The sequence below is a fragment of the Calonectris borealis genome, chromosome 1 (assembly GCF_964195595.1).
Source record: "Calonectris borealis chromosome 1, bCalBor7.hap1.2, whole genome shotgun sequence".
Taxonomy (NCBI): Eukaryota; Metazoa; Chordata; class Aves; order Procellariiformes; family Procellariidae; genus Calonectris; species Calonectris borealis.
The window spans coordinates 49697907-49707978 of record NC_134312.1 but is presented as its reverse complement, the minus strand read 5'-3'; the positions used below and the strand labels follow the sequence as shown (position 1 = coordinate 49707978).

Here is a 10072-nt window from a genome sequence, read left to right as displayed (position 1 = left end):
AGCCCATCTGAGCACAAATCTACCTGCATATATATGAAATAAATACGACCAAAAAATACTGTTTCCAAAGTATTTAAGAAAATGCCACAAATAAAAAGGTAATCTGTATAAACCTTACACTTATTAGTGAACTTTTGTTTGTGCACAAAAGTCCCTGTGAGGTCAAAGGATTTCTCTGCACAAGTATGAAAATACCATTGTAAAGGCTAAGCAATGACCAAAGTGATGTCCAAATATGATGTCTGCATATTTTGCCTAGACCTAAAATTTAGGCATCTATTTTTAGGTGGTCATCTAGTCGTCTTCAACAATCAGTGTACAGGAACAGATAGAAGGCGTCATCCCATCTGAGACACTTATATATGGATGGACTGAAGTTTCCTATCCATCTCCACTTATTATAGAGGGAGTATGGTAACTATTTAGATGCCATGGATCACCAGCAATACATATCAAAGATAAACTTTTTATTCTTGTGCGCTTTTACCACAGGACAGCAAAGTAAAAGTATCTGTTACTGACTTCAAGAGTAACAAGAATATTGTAGGGAACAAGTGTACAAGCTAAGTATCTTTCGATTGCCACACAAATATACACAAAATTATAGTAATGATATACAGGCACAGTGTTCTTTTAGCCACTGTTGAGAGATACACTGAGCATCTTGCCTTCCCAGATTTTGCAAATTTCCAAGGAACATTCTGTGCTATTACTTCTTATAACTGATGACAAGCTTGAGGCTTAAAAATCTATTAATATGGCAGTTACTGGTCAGCAGATGTACCTTGCTTACTTACTCAGAAAAAACAACTTCTTTATTCTCTTGCTTTATAACTAATGCATGAAGTCAATGGAATGATTATGACCTGCTGTTTCCACACTAAGAATTCAGGACTGTTGGGGAACACTATGCGTGAATACCCTAATTAAAAGACTTAGTCAATTTCTCGCAAATTGCATTTGCAAAATAAACATAGAGACCTGCATTAAATATGGAAAAGTGCTGTGAATTCCCCCTTCCTCAGAAAGGGCTTTCTGAGTTACTGTTGCTATGGCATCCTTCACTTACTTCATTCCCACTACTGCAGGAGATTCAACAAAATCCTTATGCATACAAGCAGGTGCTTTGATTTTGGAATTGCTCATATGTTTTAAATTAGACATCTGCTGAAAGGCCTTGTTGAACAAGACCTACTGTCTCATTTTGCTTATCTTTTCAGTTTGCATGAAGAACTATATAATAAATGTTCTTTGTACAAATGGTTCGCAAGCCATAGTTTCTGTTTTATGGGCTGGATATAGGCTGGCTTTTGTTGTTACTAACCATGCTGTTTACAGAGTAAATAGCTCTATGTGAACCTTGTGCTAGGACAATGTGATGGCTCAGAATACATTGTAGAAATTCAGAATTCCTGTACTCCTATGAAATTATTATAGAAAATCACAGTATCATAGAAACTAAGGCCATGATTTTGAAAGACAAAGTATTCAATAAGAGTAGCAGTTTAAAGGACATCTGCTTTTAAAAAATACATTTTTTTTAAGATTTGTTTTTGTTTCAGGTTTCTGTGTGTTTGTTCAGAGTATGGTCATACAAACAGTTATGCAGGCTAAGCCAGGGCTAAGGAATGGGAAGGAGAAACGAAGGGCAGAGGCACATAAGCAGAGCAGGAAGGCATCAAGGTAATATTGCTGCAGGTAATTTTGTGAAATCACAAACTAAGGCTACTGAAAACCTAGAAATGTTACTGAGTCTATTCCTTTTTCAAGATAGGAATTGGCTGACAGATGATATTTTTCTTTTATTTGCTATAAAAAACAAAAATTATATAATTCAGCTAAAGCCTCATATAAAGTATTGTGGGCTTTAGAATAATGTCATGTGACTCAAGACAAGCCATTTGCATCTTGCCTGTAAAGTGTATATATACTCTTACTGCATTGGAGACTGTTTCCTTTCAATTCCAGTCTCTGTTCCCTATTACAATTCTTCAGTAGTAAGTGCTATTTCTTAATCTTCTCACTGGTATTGGCTACAGCTACTGTGGCATCAATAGGAGCTTTCATCCCTCTTTGTGTTTCTTTGTGTGAAGGGAAGGAGCCTATCTGGAGGAAATGTCCAACCAACAAATTGTGATGTCATGTGATAAGCTACAAAACCAGGTGAGAAACTATGCCATGTCTCATTGCTAAGGACGGTAGTCAAGCTTATGCCAAGAAAACTTTTATCCCATAATGTTACTGATATATTTTGCCCACAGATTTTGAAAAAAAATTATTTTCTGTCAGGGGTTTGGCATTCCCAGTGTGCAATTCAGACCTACTAGTGTACATATCATCCCTGCCAGCACTGAGGAAATAAGGACTGTCTATATTAACATATCTTTTAAAGAATCACTAAAATTTCTGAAGCTCTCAGAAGCATGGGAGAATTCAATATGTCAGTGTGTTTTACTAGTTGGCAATTGCTTTTGATGCCTGGCTACCTGTCAGCTTGTTGTTCAAACTATCAGTAACAGGACTCTCCTGTAGCTCAGAAACTTAGAATATCTAGGGATTGGTAACACTCTACAGAATGAGTGTAGAAGCAGGGTCGGTTTTCCAAATAAACACCTTAAATCTACTAGCTGCCTGGTGCCTGTCAATTTGAAGAACTGGCCATGACAGAAGTCACTTTTGTGAAAATAAGAATATGTGAAGCTTGGAAAACATTAGTTTTCTGAACTCAGATCCAGATAACTTACAAGAATACAGCTGAAATATGTAGTTTAAAAAGTAAGTTTTAGCTCAATTTTAAGGATATTTTTAACATTATCATCATGATCAAATTGGGATTCACAGGATTAAAAAAAGGCTGTTTTGATGAATGTGATTTATATGACTTTGCCAACTAGTACTTTTGTGACACAGCTAGGAAATGAATTGGTGAAGAGGGACGTATAAAAATAATTATTCGTCTTGTACATAGATTTTATTTACAATTTTCATTTACAACCGTCATCCACTTTCTACTTCCCCTTTGTAATTCTATATATTCTTTTCTTTCTAATATAACTCCATTTGCACTGTGCTTGACAAGCTAAAAGGCAAGGTGTCTTTTACTATAGGTGGCAGCACTAGCTTGTTATAAATGTTGATGGTTTTCCCTGTCTCGAAGGAAATAGATATAAGGATACCTGGGCAGTATATGGTTTCTATGTAAAGTAATTGTGTTTAAAATTTAGAGATCCAAAATACAACCACATTTTTTCTCATAGGGAAGATAATTGTACTATTTCCCTCATGTACATTTTCTAATGCTAGTTAGGGATGATTAGACTGAAACCATAGCTGCAGTCTTGGCTGGATTAATTATAAAAAATAAGCCAATTCGTAAAAAATCCACTGAAAATCAGAGCACATTTGTGGGCTTGTGGAACTATTTGCTTTTCTAATGAGAAACCCTCCTAAACTCAACTTCAGAAGCATCAGTTTCTAGAACATTGAAATTCTGCTGCGCTGATACAGATGTTCTTTAAGGATTTGCTGTGTTTTGTTCTGGAATTCAATGGTATGCTATCACTGCAGTTCTTCAGGTCAATATGCCAAACAAATTCTACTGAAGAAATGCAATCTCTGGTCCCTTTTCTTTTTTCACTTCAAGTTTTGTTACAACAACAAAACCTTTTCTCTGAGTGTCCTCACCTAGTCACCTGTGAGAGGCTCTTCATTTTATTGGAAGCTATTTTCATATAATAGAGGAATTAGCTTTTTGACTGTCATTATCCTATATCACCCACATTGTTACGTTCCTCCTTAGGCATTTCAGATAAGAAGTATAATGGGAATCTTTATCTTTTAATAAATACAAGACAACCTGGACAATATATATTGTACCACATCAGTGGCTACTGTTTTATGAACATTCAATGGGAAATAATTCCTCCTATTACCTTTGATGATGCTTGACAAGACTGGAGAGCTAAAAATATGACCATCAAAGCCAATGAGAAAAATTCTGAGGAGCATGTCTTTCCTGAGTCACTGTTTGATATGGAAGGGAAAAAACCCCAATTATTTAGTTGCCAGACATTGGCTTCCATCATAAAATATGATTTATAGGGCTGTTAATTTCCATTACTTTTCTGCATCAAACTACGTTTTTCTGCAAAACAAATACATTAAAAAATTTGCACTCTGCTATTCTTTCATATGTAGCTGTGCCTGAAAAAGATGCCATACTATACATTAGCAAACCTATGCCAACGACATAGTAAGACGTTGTCACAAAATTTCCTATAAAAAGGTGTCAGAGAAGACTGTACAGGTAAAAGCAAAATTTTTCAAGATTAAATGCCAGTTGTTAGACTTGTATGTTCTTTTTTAGGATTTCAAAATGCTGAGTCAATTAAAGTCACACTTAAGCTCTATTGTTCCCTAGAGGAACGAGACCTTTTCCAGGAGGGTCCCTGTCATTTCAGATATTTGTAACATTGTTTCTATGGCTGGCATAGCTCTGTTACAGTCCTATGTAATTGCTAAATATGATGATAAAAGGTGAATGAAAGCAGCAGATGAAATTCAAATGTTCACTTTTTTTCTCTCCCTTCTTTCAATGTATTGTTTCAGACACTAATGATAAAAAAACCAAGCAGAAACTTTAGGAGTTCGTTGAAAACTCACCCGAAGATCTGCAACTTTTCATGCAAAACTGTGGCCAATTTTAATTTCAAAGAGGATGGGCTTTTTTTCTGTGTATGTATGTGGTGCATGCAAATTTTGCTATTAAAATCAGAAATGAAGAAATTCTCTAAATACGTTCTGGTTTACTATAGTCCTTGCCAAAATTTTCCTTTGCAGTTTTGTACCAGGCTGCTGCTGGATAAATCTTCATCTTCCCTTCTTTCTAAGGCTCTACGCTGTATCAGCTACAGCCACTTTCCTAAACCCCTTGACTGTGCCCACTTTTAAAAGAACTGACAGTTCTTTTAATCACTGTCTTCCTCTCAAGCTTGAAGCAGCTTTTACCCTCCAGAAAGTTTAGACATTCCTTTCTTTTTTCTTCTATATTTGTCCTAAAAATCCAACTCCAGTCCCCTCTGCTATAGTAATTACTTGAAAAAAGAAGAGCTAAATTTAGAAAATTATCGTTGTGATTATTAGCTAGGGCTTTACTTAGGGAAGCAGGATGCTGGGAGGAGATGAAATAGAGCACTGCCAAAAATCAGTTAATTAAAAATGGACTAAAAACTGCACTAGGACTAACACGCAATTGCATTTTAGGTCACAAGTGAAAATATACTGAATCTCATTCTAGCATGTCATTCTCATACAGATTTTTTTTTTTTCAGCCTCAGTGGTTTTGTCCGGGAGCTTTGTAAAACATATTCTGTTGACAACTGGGCAAAACGTAATGCTAGAGAATTGATAGTAAATTCATTCCTTTTGCCTTTCTATATTTATTCTTGTTGAGGTTACAACCACTTTGAAGCAACGTACCTAATATCTCATATTTCTCAGTAAACTACTATTCAGATTTTGAGTACTGTAAACATCATAATCCTATGGCAATCCCCTTGAAGTGATTCTTCAAAGAAGCACTGCTGGGGCTTTATTTTGACAAGCCATACCAAAACCACATGTAAGCAACTTCCTTCTCTTGCCCACCTTTCCTCTTTCTCTTGTAGCAGCTCATCATAGGCTGGAGTTCACCCACTTTGTGATCACAACACCATGTGTCCATACCACTGTACACATTCCTAGGTGACTCAGAGAGAGGGGTCCCTGCCTCCCTTAGGGAACTGTGTACCCCCATCCTCCTTCATAGCAACTACTAAGGCTGGAAAATGACCCTGTGTTGCTACTCTTGCTTACATGTCAAAGAGGGAGGAACACTTTTTACCCCTCTTGCAAGCTGGGAGCCATCTGAGACCTACTGGGAGCCCTGTATAATGTTACTTTCCCCATATTCCAAAATAATAGTTCTTGTCCCACTAAATTTCTGAAATTTCAGTGAGAAGTCCTATTCACAGCAAAGATAACAGAAAAACTCTTATTTTCTTCAGTGGAACCAGGATATTATCTTGTGTCAACCCCCCCCTAGAAAATCAATGGGTTGTTCAGTAGGGAGAAATGAACTTGCTTGGCTGACGACCACTGTGTAGGTAACTGATCCCTCAAGAGTCTTGGGCTACAAGGCAACAGCACTGGAGCATTTCAGTTAAGATCAGTTGTTAATTCAAGTGTGATAGCAGCCTGAATTAGAATACATCTCTCTTGGTCCCTTCCAAGATCTTTCTGCTCATGTTTGTTAACTTTCCTGATGTTATATTAAATATTCATCGTTGTGATAAGCTTCAACTTGTTTCAGTAATCATCACCTATAAGCAGTAATCTTGACCACTGTAGAGGTTTTTTTCTGCTCACTTTCACAATGCATGGAGAGAAAGGGAGGTTTTTGTATTTTTCTAATGCAATATAAAGTGTGATACAGTATACTGAATTAACCTTTCAGTATTACCTTGAAATTTCTCTTCCCGGCCTTGCTCTGTTTGTTATCTGTCCTCAAAGGTTTAATACTTTTCTCAGGATACTCCACCTGGGAGTGAGGTATAGATAAATAATAGGCTAGCATGTTTATTTCATATGGATAAATCAGAATCAGATGGGTGAACTGCTGAGATTCATGCATTTTTTAATAGGTCTGCAAGGCTATACAGTCAATGTGGTAAAGAAGGAGCCAATCAAGATTAAGCAATTATATATTTTGATCAGCTGTTGAGATTGATGAAAGACTCATCTGAAAAACTGACATGAGAGGAAGGAGGTTTCACTAGCCACTTCAGAGAGACTAGAAGGTCACTGATGACAAGGAAGGGGAATAAGGGAAGAGCGAGAAACAGCTAAAGAGGGTGATCTTGTATATTTCAGAAGACCTCTTGACAAGATTCATAGTGAGGAAAATAAACAAGAGGAAGGTGTGCAGTTTTTCTGTTCTGTGTTTTTGTTCTGGCTGTAATTGTGACAACAGTAGTAGAAATTGTTGAGACATTTGGCTTTCATGATCTTCAATTACTCTGTATCCTTGGAGAGGTGTATTGTAAATCATAGTAATCACATGCCTGGACTTCTGGAAAATGAGTGTCCTCAGGGTATACATCTGGAAGAGAGGCATTAGTCCTAGGACCTTGGCAGTCAGATTAGAAATTTCTAGTCCTCAAGACTGATGTTAGACAGAGGACCTTCAAGACACTATATTTAAAAGCCCAAAGACAGATTCAATGATTGGACTTCACTGAGACTCAAAAAGCTTAAAAATTCACGTGTGCAGTGGGAGAGGGAGCCAAACAGCAGCCTCCTGAATGATCAACAAAGGCTGCTCAATGAGGGCTTGGACAAAACAATGCAATCAGATACCTTTAAAGCAAAGCACAACAACAGAAACATTATTTTAGAGTGAAAAGCAGCAGCTTAGCCCAAGACGAAATAACAATGCCCTTAAGCTTTGGGCAGACACCAAAGACCCCTGTTTCATTTTTGGGTTGTCTTAATTTTCTTTACTGTAAAACCAGCCTGTCTTCTTATTTCTCCATTTCAGCCGCAGCTATTTTAGAAATAATTGCCTCACATAAATCTCTTCCTGCTGACTATTTTTGCTCCCCTCCTTCCCTGTCTGCAGAACCATAGAGAACACTTTGATCAACTCATTATGTAAAATAAAGAAACAAAACCACATATTTATTTTTCTGATCACTAGTTAATAAAAACTTACATTTTCAGCATCAGATAATATCTTCTTCTATGACATTACACTTTTCCCTTCTATCTACCTGTCATTTATCAGGGTCAATTTTGGTGATAATATAAAGTGATGGAAAGCAGTCAAGCAGAAAGATCATAAATAAGTGTAAATGATAAAAAAAAGTGTTTACAGTAAGGCACTGGTTGCATGACCTTTGTAACTGGTTACATTTCTCCCTTGTGTCAGTGAGATGTCTCTTGGTTGAATGGTAATGTGTGGGGACCGCGAGGGAGGGCTGCGGGCTCCCCGGGGCTGGGGTGCCAGGGGATGCTGGCCAGGGTCAGTCAGAGCTGGTCATGCCCTCAGGGCCCTGGCAAGTAAGCCAGATCAGACTATAGAACCAGCTAAAATTTAAATTAACCAGAGAAAGGAAAAAAAAATCAAAATAAGCAGTACTTTTTAACTGATTATATTCCCATAAACTTGGTCCTTTTGTTTATACAACATTAAAATTTGTCTTCTGAACTATTGCTGTTGCTGTATATATACTGCATACAAATACACAGTTGAAACATATTTCTGAGCACTTAGAGAGTGCAAGGAATATGTACTTTTGTGTCCTGAAAAGGATAAATAAATAGAGTCAGTGAAGTTATCATATATAGATGCTAAACTTCAACAGCCCACGAGATTCAAAGAAGTACCTAATATTCTGATTCTTTGTGCTTAAAAAATAAAAATAAACGTACAAAATAACTTTGTCAAGCAGATTCTCCTGGATGTCTTACAGGAACAGACTTTCTCCTGTGTTTCAGTGTTTCCTGGTTTAATCTGCTTAGAAAATTCGGTGACAGAATCTTTTCCATTATATGTCTGCCTGTGGCTCTTTCCTAAAAGCAGAAAGCACTGCAAGGGCACCTAAACGACAAATAAATAAAACCTCAAAACATACACAAGTTTCTCTAACCTCTGGAAAGGTTTGGGGTTACTCTTATGTTAACTGTGTGGTTTTTCCTAACCCTAGCCCCCTTTAAAAGATTTTAATGTGAAATAAGGAATCAGCAGGCCATTTTCATTTAGGATGAGGAATTTTCAAGGTAAATATCAGAGCTATTTGTACAAGCTAAGCAAATATTAAAATGTATAAGAAGAAATAAACCCAAGGGAATCAAATTTAATGTCATGAACCATTACAAATCTGGAGGGAGTAATGAGGGAGAATCTACAAAAGCTAGTTAAAGCTAAAAATCCTTTAATGTACATTTGTTGGACCCTAATTAGCTTAGGGTCTTTCCGAAACACCCAGGAAACGGTCATCAAGCTATTGTAAAGAAGATCAAAAAGGTCAAAATGCCATTAGAATGATAAAAAAAAAAATGCAAAGTGCTAGTTCAAAGTCTAACTTATTAATAGACTGCCTGTGACCCAGACTTCACCAAAATCTCCATTTTTACTAAGCCACTAAGAGCTGCACTTCAGAGTTGTGTTCATCTTGAAAAAGTAGGTGACAGCTGCAGACATATAAGTAAGAAAGGCACTGTGAGTATTTAAAGATTTTATGTCATTGTTGTTATTGTCTTTCTGGAATACTTATATCTTACATTCCCCTCGACATTTGCAGGCTGGGTTTTGGATCAGCCGTGGAAGGGACCGTAACCACAGAACCTTTTTGTGACTTGACCAGGCCTATTTTAAGACTTCAGGAGGCGGTCATCAGCGTCCCCTTTGAAACAACGATTTGAGGGGCCAGAGATTGCACTTAAGATACCGCTGTATTTTATGCTGTAGGTGTGTATTCAAGATTTTGTAAATGCTGCGTAGGTGTCTGTATTTGCATCCACACGTGAGTCGTACAGACAGAGCAGTGCACAGCATGCGCTCTCAATGCAGGCTCTGCCAGTGGAGCTCATGGTCACGGCAGACATCCCATTGCTTGCTCTCAGTATTGAAAGATTTTGCATTTGAACTGGAAAACTGGATTCAGTCCCTCGCTCTAGCAGCCCAAGGTGACAGAGTTTAGGATTTAGGCTGCAGCCAAAGGAACTGGGCTGAGACTTAGAAAACAGTGTCACAGTCCACCCAGAAGTTATTCTCAGACAGGGGTCTCAGAGCAAGCCCAGAGGGAAGGCACCATCACAACCTGCCCTGGAGAAAAAGTCTCACTTTGTATCATTCTTACAGAGCTCAAACTGAATTGAGCTACTTTTTCTGTTAGGACAGAGTAGGAGCAGCATGTACCTCAGTCCTTTCCTGGATTTAACTCCCTCTGTAGGACAACTCAGATTCTGGGTTTGTAGGCAACCCTTCCCTCTGTGTTTTGGTGAGTGAATTTACATACTTCCTGTATCTTGA

General features: G+C 37.6%; 1 long non-coding RNA gene across 1 annotated transcript; it reads left to right on the top strand.

Annotated features, from left to right (window-relative positions):
- Positions 1-284: 284 nt before the first annotated feature.
- On the top strand, positions 285-4791 carry LOC142084867 (uncharacterized). The gene is made up of 4 exons (XR_012674466.1): positions 285-414; positions 1563-1683; positions 2094-2163; positions 4609-4791. It is a non-coding gene; the product is annotated as an uncharacterized LOC142084867 (long non-coding RNA).
- Positions 4792-10072: the final 5281 nt, after the last annotated feature.